A 12,594-nucleotide genomic window follows, 5' to 3' on the forward strand; every position below is an offset into this window, starting at 1 on the left:
ACCTGCACCCATCGTTGTTTTGAACTCAGTTTGGATGCTTTACTCCTGAAGCCATCAAGAAAGTTTTGATATCAGTTAAAGAGGAGTGGGACCAAGTTCTTAGATTTATATTAAAAAGAAAAAAAAAAAAAAAAAAAAAAGACACCGAACTTTAAGAAGGCAGTCCAGTCTGACCTTTGCCTTAAAATCTGAGCATCAGGAAGAGCAGAACACATATGCAAGTGTGAGAGTCATAATAAAAAAAATAAATTACCAATATTATACTCTTCAAAAATGACTTTGTGACAGTCTTTTTATGTCTGCATTTCATGCTCCCAGTCATTATCTTTTATTTACAACATAACTACTGCTGTCAGTTCATGTTGCCTTTTGTACTTGCTTTCCTAGCTAAGATCTCCTACTTTTCCTCCTTTAAAAGCTCTGTTTAGACTTGATACTGACTACTTTCCTTTGCTTACCTTTCCTTTCTTCATCACTTGGCTGATGATGCAGCTTCTCATGTTCTTAAGATGCTTTTGACATATTTGGTTACCTCCACTATTTTAATTTCGCTTTGTTTTTGTGGGAGAACTTAAAACCCACTTGTTCAGCCAGTAAATATCCACTCCATATGGTGGTCACTTTTTTTCATGGCTCAATATGAGCCACTGGATTATTTGACCATAGAATCATGGAATGGTTTATGTTGGAAGGGACATTAAAAATTAGGCAGTTTCAACTCTCCTGACATGGGTTGGAACACCTTCCACTAGACCAGGTTACTCAGAATTCTATCCACTCTGTCCTTGAACACTTCCAGGGATGGGGCATCTATAACTTCTCCAGGCAACCTCTGCCAGTGCCTCATCACCCTCACAGTAAATCCAAAGGTATCTGGTTATGTAGGTAGCTGTCTGTCACAATTCCAGCTTCCTTTAATTTTCTGCCTTGAAGTACTAGCGAAGACGTACCCTGTATATTCCCTTGTCACCACCACATTAAATTCTCGTTTATATTTTGCATCTGTATTTACATTTCTCACCTCTGCCTCTGACAGTGACACCTCTGTGTCCCTGATACTCACTGTACAACTTTTCAGTGATTTCTCCCAATGTCTTGTGTGTCTTGAGATAAAAATACCTAGGATTGTTTCCAAACTGCTGCAGTGAACCTTTCCAAGCTTTAAGTGTTTCACTCAGACAAGAAATGCTTAGTTTAGATACTTCTTCACTAACTTCCCTCTTTGTTCAAGCCTCTTTAACTTCATTTGCCTCTTCTGCTCGTAGCTTTGGCACTACCACCAGTAAATTTTCCCTTGCGTTTTCTGTCACTGCCACCTACATCTGCAAATGTACCCTCCTTGTACAAAGTAGGAAGTCATAAAGGGAAGGAGCCCTGTATTTCTATATGCTCATAAACTGTGCAGTAAACCTTATCTGCTTGTTTGGATCTGACATATGGATTTAGATATGCTGTACTCTTTTCAGAAGGACTCTGGTCTTGCATCCTCGCTACTGCTCCCTCCTTTAGCTCATCCTGAAGTTACAGTAAATATAAGGAGGCAGAATTACACCACCTTTGTCTTTTTACACCTCAGTGTTTCAGCATGCCTTTTAAAGTACATTTTTGGCCTCTGTGAGCATGTGCACTGGCTGTTCCAAACACCTCAGCAGCATCAGGAGCTGCTTATGCCTGTCCTCCTGCCTGCCTCAGTTTTGTCCGTTAAGAGTCCAGCTAAAGGAAACAAGCTGGGTGAAGGGTCTGGAGCAAAAGGTCTTATGAGAAGCTGAGGAACCTGTGGTTGTTGAGCCTGCAGAAAAGGAGGGCCAAGGGAGACCTTACCACTCTCTACAACTGCTTGAAATGAAGTTTTAGCCAGGTGGGCGTCAGTCTCTTCTCCCAGGCAACCAGTGACAGCGCGAGAGAGCATGGCCTCAAGCTGAGCCAAGCTGGACCTTAGAAGGTTTTGTCTTCAAAGAAAGTGATTAGACATTGGAATGGGCTGCCCAGGGAGGTGGTGAAATCACGGTCCCTGGAGGTGTTTAAGGAAAGAGTGGATGCGGCACTCATCTCCACGGTCTGGTCGACATCGTGGTGTTCAGTCACAGTTGGACTCGATGATCGCAGAGATCTTTTCCAACCTAATTGGTTCCGTGAAACTTAATTCTGACTGGCATCTTCCTGTCGCAGGTATTTTGCACTACAACAAGGCTGAGTGGGAACCTTTTGACAGGAACATCCCCCCCAGCCCCCATCTCCGAGGACTTCTGGCACGGCCTCCGGCAGCGGGGCCCCAGCCCATCGGCCCGCTGTCCCGCATTCTCTGCTCCCGGCCCCGGCCGCACCCGCCGCCTTCGGGAGCACCAAAGGCCGGCGCGGGCCGCCGGTACCCGCCCGGCGCGGGGCATTCTGGGACTGGCGCGGCGTGGGGCGTTGTGAGGGCGGCTCGGCCCGGCTCGGCCCGGGCGGATCGGAGCGGAAGAACCCTGCTGGACCCCGCAGCCGGCGAGCTGAAGCCCTCGGCCCCCTCGAAGACCCGTAGCCGCCGCCGCCCGTCCGAGCGGCCGCGGGGCCGGGCTGGGCTGAGCTGGGCGGGGCGGGACCGGGCGGGGCGCACGGGAGTTGCTAACGGCTCAACGGCTTCCTCAGCCTCCGCGCACCTCGGCCGCTCTGATTGGACGCGGTGGCCGTCAATCTGCGGGGATGGCGGCGCCATTGGCGGGCGGCGGCGCGGGCGGTGGCGCGGGGGCGGGGCGGCCCCGCCCGGGCGGGCGGGCGGCTCAGCAGAGCCGGTGAGCGAGCGGCGGTCGTGGTGCCGCGGGAGGAGCCGCAGCCGGAGGACGCAGCACTCTTGCTGTGAGGAGCGCAGCCGCCGCCGCGGCGTTTCCTTCCCTCCACCGTAGTCGGGCTCAGGTGAAGCAGGTCGGGCGGGGCGGTGGGCGCGGGTGGCTCCGGTTTGTCCCCCCTGGCGCCGCGCTTCCCTCCCTCCCTCGCCGGGTTTGGCGCCTCTTTGTCCGGCCGGACGCGAAGGCTCCGCTGTCCTGTCGCTCTGCCGCTCCGTCCCTGTGGGAGCTGCCGCGCTGGGGTGCTCCCCGTGCCCCCACTGTGCTCCGGGGCCGTGTGTGCCCGCGGAGTTGCCGCTCTGCTGCTCGCACGCCCCGCGAACCGGCCTCCCGCAGGTGGGGTGTGTGGTTGGCGCTCTTTTCCACCGGACCCAGCTCCTTCCCCTCCCTTCTTCCCTCCGGTGCCCGGCCCGCAGGGGCCGGCGGGGCCGCGGGGCAGCTGTCAGGGCTGCAGCCTGAGTCACGGGCAGACAGCCCTCCTGCAGACACCGCCATGGGCTTGGCTTCCGCCCGCCCGCCCGGCTCCACTTCCTCGTTCGGTTTGGGCCAGGAGAGAGGGAAGAGGGAGTGACAGGGCAAGATGAAGCTTGCGCCGAGAGCTCTTGCAGATAGCTTGTGCTTTCGGGCATCACCTCCAACCGAGCAGTAAAAGTTCCCCGGCTTTGAGTGGTATCTTTACCAACTTGTCCTCTGCGGGTGTGGAAAGTAACAAGTTTCGTAGCCTCTGAGTGTGGTCCCTGCCGGGAGAGTTGGATGAGAATTGCTCCTAATTTGCTTAAACAGAGGGTGAAATGAATTTTATAACAATAACACGCTTCTGGTAATAAAGGGGGATTTTTCAGAAGTAAACTTCATTCGTCAGCAAACTCTGCATGCAGTTACTCTTTAAGTTCACTTTCTTTTTCTCCTTACACTTCCTTTCCTCCTTTTTTCCTCTTGAAGCACTGTTTGTGCTCTTGAGCTTTCTTCTTCCGTTGGTTTTTTTTCTGTATCCTATGTCATGATATCCTGAGCCACACTCCATCGGACTGAACTAAGAACCTAAGCTTTTTTATGACTGGGCAGGTCTTCCAAAACAGAGTAATCTCTCAAATAATGCATGAAAATTATGCTTCAAACTTGTAAAGATACTGGAGTAGTCTGCAGGCCAAGGTCCATTTATAATTTGTCTGCTGTAAGGAAATACAATGTAACTTACATAGAGGCTGTTGAACCATGGATTGAAAGATAAATTACGCTTTCGTGACTCTTGTATTCTTCTCCTGTTCATAAGGCTAAGTATGGTAAAGTTTTAATTCCAAAGTAACAGCCCTCTAATCAGTACTCAGTTACTGCCTGTGTAAAATGCTTTTGAAATTAGTCACTAGGTCACAATGTGACTAAGTTTGCTTATCGATGGCATTCCAGCAAAAATGGCAAATCATGGTGCAGATATGTATCGACTCATAGATGCACTGTCTGCATCTGTAGTGCTCTCACAAGGTTTCAGCGAGATAAACAAATATTTTTATTAACTGGAAAGCTGTAATGAGGGAAAAGCAATTGATAAATATAAGTGGCACAGAAGGGTTTTGAAGTTGTTAATCACGATTTCCCAAACTGTATAAACACAAGACTTTATGCTAATCTGACCTTGTGAAAATAACTATAAGGAAATCATGCAACAGTTCTGTGATGTTCCGTATCAGGTGGAACTGTTGAAATTCATGTGTTCCGCTTCTTGATAGCTTTGTTTATTGCACTTATTCATAGTCTGTGCACTGTCTTTATGGAGGTGGACTGGCAAAATTTTCTATAACTCTAAAGCAGAAGCAAAATTGCTAGTAGTGGGTAGAAATGGGAACCTGAACTTCTTTGCTGACCTGAAACATCAGAGTGTGACTGGCACGAAGCTGGTGAGTGATGTGGTTCTTTTTGGAATCTGGTGTCATCTTTTGGATGCTTGACTTATGTAGCCCAAGTCTGATTTTGGAAGATCTCTGGAGAGGAGTCTGTGACCTCTGAAGAAGTGTTTGCACTGCTAAGCAGCCTGTGTCTGTTTCTCTATAAACAGGAAGTTTATAGTTTAATAGTCAGGTTCTGTCTGCCCCAAAAGAAGGATTGGAGAGGAGAAACTGAAGTCCTGTTACTGGCCTTTGAGTAGATTGTTAGGATATTTCTGCCATGGTCCTGGTGGGTTTTTTGTTTGTTTGTTTCGGGTTTTTTGGGGGGGGGTGTTGATTTTTTTTTTTTTTTTCCTTCAAGTTAATCTTGTAAGAAAAAGAGTTGCCAGATGATTATTTAATCTCAAGAGATAAAGAGTAGGATTTTTTTCATTATTTCCTCTGGGTAGATTTTGATGTGTTTCAGAATGCTTTAAGAAGACAAAGCTCGTGAGAGCTACACCATAATCTTTTAAATGAATCTAATGAAAAAGTAATGATAATGGAAAAAAAAAAAAGACAAAACCAAACCCCAAACTTGTCTGGTAAAATCGTAGGAAAGAGATTAGAAAAATCTCTCACTTAGGCAGCTGAAATAATCTTTGTTCTCCAGCAGGTTATTTAGGTATTATGCAAAATGTTGGAGGGCGTTCAAGCTGTGTAGCCAGTGGTAGCTCTGATACTCACTCATCTTCAAGTCGAAAACGGCCTTGCAGTTGGATGCCACAGGTGCTTAAGTCTCTTTGCAACATTACTTGGTGTTGCAAGTGTATCTGCTACAAATGTGAGACTTGCTTTTGCCACTTCAACAAACTATCTCAAAAACCTGAACCATTATTATCTTGGAAGGTCTTTAACAATAATGTACCAACTGTTTTCATTTAATAATTCACAAGTTAGTAATATGTTAGGCTATTCACATGCAGGTACAAGGGAGTGCATGTATATCAGCTACTACTAACTTTGTGAAAATACACTTAAGTTGTACTGGGAGATTAGTCTGTCTATACCCAAATTTCAGATTTGATTTTGTTAATTTTCAGAACAAAGGAGACAGGACACCTGTCAGAAGTATTGTGATTTCTGAGCTGATTCTGCTCAGTCTTCTGCTTCCACTCTATCCCTAGGCCTGTGTCTTGCCCAGGGATGTTGTTTATGGATTAGTGTGACTGTAATAGGGTGAGATTATAAGTGGACCCATGGGAGGTACAGGAACTCATCTAGTTAATGCAAGGTTTACTGAAAGGGGAAGTCAAAGCTAAGGTTGTGTTAACCCCCGCAGAACATCTACTTTTTTGTGTGGTAGCTTTGGGTTATTGGGTAACATGCTGAAACTAACTGATGACTAAGAGTGCATTTTAGAGTCTCAGAATTAGTGTGCACATATACTTAAAGATGTCCAAAACCTTAATCCCCAGTGTATGAGTTAATATATTTTTGTTGGTTTAAAAGTGTACTCGGTGCCCTCTAACATACATTTTTTTTGTCTTTGATTTCTTGTATAAATATCTCGTTACTCTTTGCTTTCTTAGTTTATAATTGAGGCAGAGCTGTTTGCATGTTAAGTAGAGAAATTGTGTGCCTGACATTATGTCTTCTGTGGGCTGGAACAAAACTGTAATAACAGAGGATTGCCTACAGCAGCATTGTTTTTGCTGGCAGTTGCTCTAACCTAATGGTGGCTGGGTGACCTTGTACCTTAAATTTATTTTCAGTTTAACCACACCGTGGTTCTAATTGAGTTTTCTAGTGTAGAAAGAGATGGAAACTAGCAACCTGATTTAATAGGGTATGCTGCGGCAAAAGCACAGCTGCAATTTCTGCCCTGGAAGCTAATGCAAATGGGTGTTGTCCAACTAAATGAAATACATCAGTTTACAAGTTCATCTTAATTATGGTTTATCTGCTTCACTTTTTCCTTCAGTGGCTGTGAGAACTTGTTCAGAATACTTGAAGTCAATAATCTCAACACTGATTTGTCTTGTAGTCCTAGGCCCCAGTCCTAGTGTCTTAACAGCTTCTGACTTCACTCCAACCCAGTTGTGTTCAGCATAATGGGTTAGTCCTCATTTTCATTTAATGGTCCTTTGGCCTGTTAGTGTTCATCACAATATGTTGTTTTTCTGAGCATCCTAAAGAGTCTGGAGAAACAGTAGTGTCTACAGTTTTCTGGTAATGAGGGTATGATTGATTTCATTGTGTGATACTTCTGGAGCTAGTACTGCTAAGTCATGTCCTTTTTAACCACTGTGGAAGGGAAACTGGAAAATTGATCTGGCATACTTTGTCTACTGTAAATTATTTCTTGTAGAAGTATTACAAATGTATTGCTGCTGGTTGCAGAGAGGTATAATGAAATGTAATGCTGTGTGTTACGTCTTGACTCCATGACCTATTTATGAAATTTATGCCTCTAGAGTTTTGTACCTAGGGTTTGGATTCTGCTTGTCTTCATGACTAGAAATTTAAATTTCTCCTAATACATATATGCTGACTTTACTGAGAACAGTAAGTAAAACCACATGGATGAACAGCTTCAGTAAACTCAGGCTCATAATTAATATGTTAAGGGAAACTTAACTTGGAAATCTCTATCATACAGTCTCCTTAACTGATGAATACTTCCATTCATCAAGAGCTACCATTTTAATGAGTCTCAGCAGGAAATCCATTGTGATATATGCCTCCTTGAGTTCTGATTTGCGTGAAAGCAAAGTGGGCGTTCAGACTTGTAAGAAAAAAGGTTTAGAGAAATTTTACAGCTCTATTTTGTCAGTTGTGTGCAGTCAAAGGTGTTTTTGTTTTGTTGGTTTTTTTCCCCTTTGCTGGGCAGCTTCCTGTTTAAAATCTAACACTTGGAGCATGGTCTTGTAATAGTTTCCTTTGTTTTTTATTGTTTGTCGTGATGAGAGTATATTCACCTGTGTTTTTCTTTTAAGCTCAAGATTTGACCAGTTCATATGAATTTAGGCTCTGTTAATCAACCTTGGAGATGTAGTAGATTTGACTTGGGTTAAAGTTGGTTATGCCCAACAACCAACCCAGTTAATTTTAGTAATAGAGTTGTTTTAAATATTCAAGAAAAAAAAAGGAAACCTACAGCCATATGTCAATTAAAAATTTAGTTGCTTCTTTTTTTTTTCCCAAATGTCACTGACTTAACTGAGCTGTAGTATCAGATTGTAGGTCAGTTGTTAGTGAGCTCTTTTTGATGGGGACTGTTACATGAAGGTCTGCCTGCCATTTAGTGCAAGAGATTCTGATCTTTCTGTGCCAGAATTGATAAAATCAATTATTTTGAAATGTGTGAACAAAGTAATTTGCATTAATGTGCTGTCAGTTTAAGGAAAAGAAACTTTATCTTAGGGTTTAGACATATTTGAACAGATATAGGGTGTTTAGAGGAAAGAACTTTGCAAGAAATACTGAATGTAAATCTGGCATCAAACCAGTAAACTGGATTAGAAGGTTCCTGGCTAAACACTTGAAACGAGTTGGTTTATAAGGTAAATTGATTTTTGCAACTTTTTTGTTAATGTTGATGAAGAAAAATACTCTCATGCTTCTGTTTTGGCTATATCAGTCATAGTTTAAAATATAGAGGAAGGTATTGACATTTTGCTTTGGGTTTTTTTGGGTGGTTGAGAGGATGGATAGCTGTGTGCTTCACAGTTAGTGGAACAGGTCAGAAGTGGAGGATTTGAGACAAAGATAACTGGAAACAGAAACTTAATTAATACATTCCTCATTGCAGTAACTATCTAGAAAACAACTTTACCTTTTGCTTGTAAATGCTTATGAAGTAGTCCAAAAAATATTTATTTTGTATTAGTGGAATTTTATCTTTTTAGCAGATTGCCACTTAAATATATTTGATTCTTCACAGTTGTGGTTCAGACGTCACTTTTTTCCCCATTGTTCAGAGATTGAAATGGTTTTTATCCCATTCTGACATCTCAGAATTGTTTAAATAATGGAACTATGGCTGCAGATATACAGTAGACTGCCTAAAGTAGTTAAATAATTGGATACTTGAAACTGCCGTGTTTCAAGTGGATGTGTCTGCATACTGACCAAGTAAATTTTCTTTCTTAGGGGAGCATAAATACCAAATAAGATTTCTCTACAAGCATAAAAACCCTTTAAACTGTGACTTAAGATTTTTGACTTAACCCAGATAATAAAAGCTAAGCGAACTGGTTTATGTTGCAGTATTAATCTTTATAGCAGACACTAAAGTCTGTGACATTTCATTACACAGTAAATTATTGTGGATTGGTTTAATGGCCCTTTCCAAGTTTAATGCAGTATATGATGGGAAAAGTAAAATGAGAACACACAAATGATGAGAAAGATGTATTAGTCATAAAAGAAGGATTGCCAATTCATTAAGGAAATAATGTAACTTCTAAAAACTATCTACATTGTCCATGTAGCACTGACATATACATGAGCACAATCAGTTTATCTTCTTCTTCCACATGGTGGGAGGTAATCTTTTGTATGGCAAATCCTAATTCTTTTCCTAATGGGCAAAACTGTATAAATAAATTTTAGTTCTTTAGTGCTTGAAAAACTTGATGTAGACTTAACTGATAAATATCACAATGTTGTATTATTGCTAATTCTGTCAGGAAAAAGTGCAACTGCAGTAGTGGTTCAGCTCTTGCTCATGTGGATAAGGAGTATATCAGAGAGTCGTGGGATTCTTTGGGTTGGAATGGACCTTTGAGATCATTTCATTCCAACCCCCTGCCATAAGGGACATAAGGGACACCTTTCTCTAGGCCAGGTTTCTCAGAGACCCATCCAACCTGGCCTTGAGCACTTCCAGGGATGAGGCATCCACAATTTCTCTGGGCAGCCTGTTCCAGTGCCTCCTCACCGCAGCACTGCTGTGTGTATGATTGTGGACAGTGCTGTTAACTATGGTGGAAACACATGAAACAGTTTGGCTACTCTGTGGTTGATGTTTTCTTATGCTGTTTTTTATCCTTCCAGGGCAGAAAGCAATACTTTATTGGAAACTTTCAAATTATATTTGTTTCCTCATATGGGAACCATGGATTGTAATATCAGTCACCTGTCAAAAGGAGACAATTTTCTTTTATTTTCCAAAAAAATCTTTTCTTGTATTGCCAGTAGAGAGAAAATTTTATGTGCTATATAGCTATGATTGTAATAGTCCAGAGTAAGTTTCTACTTCCAGTGCCCTTGCTTTTACTCATTTGAGATTGAAAGATGAGTCCTTTCTTCTCCTCTAACACAAAAATCGGTGTTTCAGGAGAACCAGACAGGAGGGCACAGTTGGGTGAATTCTAAAATTGAGGATTTTAGAATACTTTTCCTTTTAAAAGACTGATATATTTCTCAATGAGAGAAGAAGGCGTAGGTCAGGGAGGGAGCAAGCTAACCAGAAGATAAACTTGAGGCGGAGGTGTACAAACCAGACCAGTGTTCCTCGTGTGCTCTGCTGCACCGGGAGCTTTCTGTAGAGCAGTGCTTATAACGGATGGCTAAGAAACTGTGCCAGACCTTGAATGCAATAGGAAAATGTTGCAATCTGGATTTTCAGACTATCTTGAACATGATATTTATGAGCATAAGTATTTATAAAACAAATATAATAAAAAATATAAGAAGAAAAATACTTTCAACCTGGCCTTCTTACACATCCTGAAATGTAAAGGCTATGTAGCTTTTTCTTCTTTGTGTAGGGGTTGCTGTGTTCTCATGTCCAGAAAAAGTCATGCTTCTCCAAACCTCTACCTCAGAGATCACTGTCATAAACAGAGACGTAGGTCCTTTTATTGAACTGTTATGTATTGCTGGAAGGGTGGAGAATCAAACTTGGACTCTGTAGAGGTGGTAGACTTCTCTGTGCCAGGGTTTTTGCCTGCCATCCCCATAGCTGCTGTTAATGTGCAGCGGAATGATTTGAAACTAGAATAAAAATATGAGATGTAGCAGAAGCCTGTTTGTACACAGTCCTAGATTGGCACAGTAGGTTGAGCTGGAAGTGTATAGAGAAACTTCTGCTGCAAAGTAAAAATAATACTTTTTAAAATTACTTACTGGACATATTTACACTGATTCTTGGTTCTTTTCATTATGAGCTGGAAGATGATTAGAAGTATTGATGCTGAGATCAAAGCAATTTGTCAGTTAACGTTAACAAGAGTAGTTGTTCCTGTAAGATGACTTTGTCTTGGCCACATACATGCTAGATATTTGCATCTGAAAGGGTGAACCAGAACGGTGGTTTTTTTCTCCATATTTAGTTGTAATTGTTTTATTCTTTGTTCCCTCTTGCAATGAATTGAAACCATCATTGACAAAGATGACAGGGAGTGCTAATTGGTGTATGTGGAGCTACCTTACACCGTGCCTCGGAGTTCTTGGCAGATAGCTTTTTAGCCTTAAATCAGAATATTAGGGAAGGGATGGGAACTGACCCTGAGGTAACAAAGGTTAAAAGGTTCCCTTTCTATGCTCTTCCCCCTCTCTCAGGCAGTGTCTGTAGGGAACTCTGCATGCCTGATCAAAACTTATGCAGGCCATTATGCCTCCTGAAAACAAGTCTTACAGCAAAACAGCTTGAACAGCGGGGATGGGCTGCAATTTTCTGAACTACAGCTGTCTCCTTAAGTGGGATTACTTTGCTGAGTGGTCACGAAGAATGTGTTCTCCCCCTGGAATGTTTTCCTTGCGGGCACACTGTCTCTGTAAGAGGAATTCTCTCCACTGCTGGGAAGGCATGTACTGTACTCCACTAATGAGAAACAACAGTTGCAGAAAGTGTATTATGCAGGATTGTAAACTTTGAATATTTATTCAAAGTGAATGAGGTTGAGTGGCAGCCAGCCTAGCTTTGTCATGCTAAAGACTGGACTTGAAATCAGCAGAAAGCTACCCTCCCCCTCCCTAAATCAGTGTTTGGTGTGTTGAAACGATGTGCACAGGCTTCATAGAGCTGATTGACTGTATTGGTGCTATGTACGTGGTGTGTCTATGTCTCCCTGAATTCATAAGGTGCAATTAAAATAGAGGTAAGCATATCCTCCCTAGCATTAACTTAGGGAAGCTATGCATGGCTTTATTTGCCTATAACCTACAGTGGTTAATTACTGCATGCAGTGTGGTTGCCCAAGATCGTTCCTGTGCTTCTGTAGCCCGTGGTGAAGCCTGCACTATCCTGTTTTCAGTCTCTGGTACCCACAAGTAGCCTCTTCAGACTGGCATTAATATTTGTTAAATGTATGTGTGCCGTGCTTGTAGGGCTGTTCTCACAGTCCTACTGTTTTTGAACCCAGTGGAGAGAAAAGGCGGCTCTTAAGTGGCATGTAAGTGTCCTGCTCGTATGTGGCTTTGTGGCCTTTTCACTTTACCATGGGAGGTCCCAGCTGCCAGAGCAAACCCCTTTTGTCAGCTGTTACAGTAGAATATACGCAAGTGCTGCTTCACCCATAACAGACTGGTGCTTGGCAGCTGATGAAGAGGGCTGGACATGGAGAAACCAAGAAACATTTATTCCATGTTCACTGTTCTGAGGATGTGCGTTGGGTACCTTTAGGCCACTTGGAAGATGCAGAATTTCCTTCAATTTCTTTTGTCTTACCTGTAGTCTGGCCAGTAGGTCACTTCTGTGCAATAGAAGTATCACTTACGCGTTAGACAATTAGATTCCTCCTTCTTGGTTCTTAGGGCCCCACATACAGAGAGGGCACTTTATAGCTTTACCTTGAGTTTAATTTACAGTAATAAACAGGGTAGCTGGCAAGTCTGGGCAGCACTACACTCAAACTGAATATGCAACAGTAATTGCCAGCAAACTGCATTCCAGTTGTGAA

General features: G+C 42.8%; 1 protein-coding gene across 2 annotated transcripts in view; it reads left to right on the forward strand.

Moving 5' to 3' along the window:
- The first annotated feature begins 2,744 nt into the window (after positions 1-2,744).
- Positions 2,745-12,594, forward strand: part of MYH9 (myosin heavy chain 9) — a 70,048-nt gene continuing 60,198 nt past the window's right edge. Inside the window, exon 1 of one of the 2 annotated variants that reach the window (XM_040062868.1) lies at positions 2,745-2,892. The gene's annotated coding sequence lies outside the window, so the exon portion shown is untranslated. Of the gene's footprint in view, positions 2,902-12,594 lie in introns of both variants that reach the window. The other variant, XM_040062870.1, reaches the window with a different exon arrangement.

This window comes from Hirundo rustica, chromosome 4 (genome assembly GCF_015227805.2).
Source record: "Hirundo rustica isolate bHirRus1 chromosome 4, bHirRus1.pri.v3, whole genome shotgun sequence".
In the NCBI taxonomy this organism is placed as follows: domain Eukaryota; kingdom Metazoa; phylum Chordata; class Aves; order Passeriformes; family Hirundinidae; genus Hirundo; species Hirundo rustica.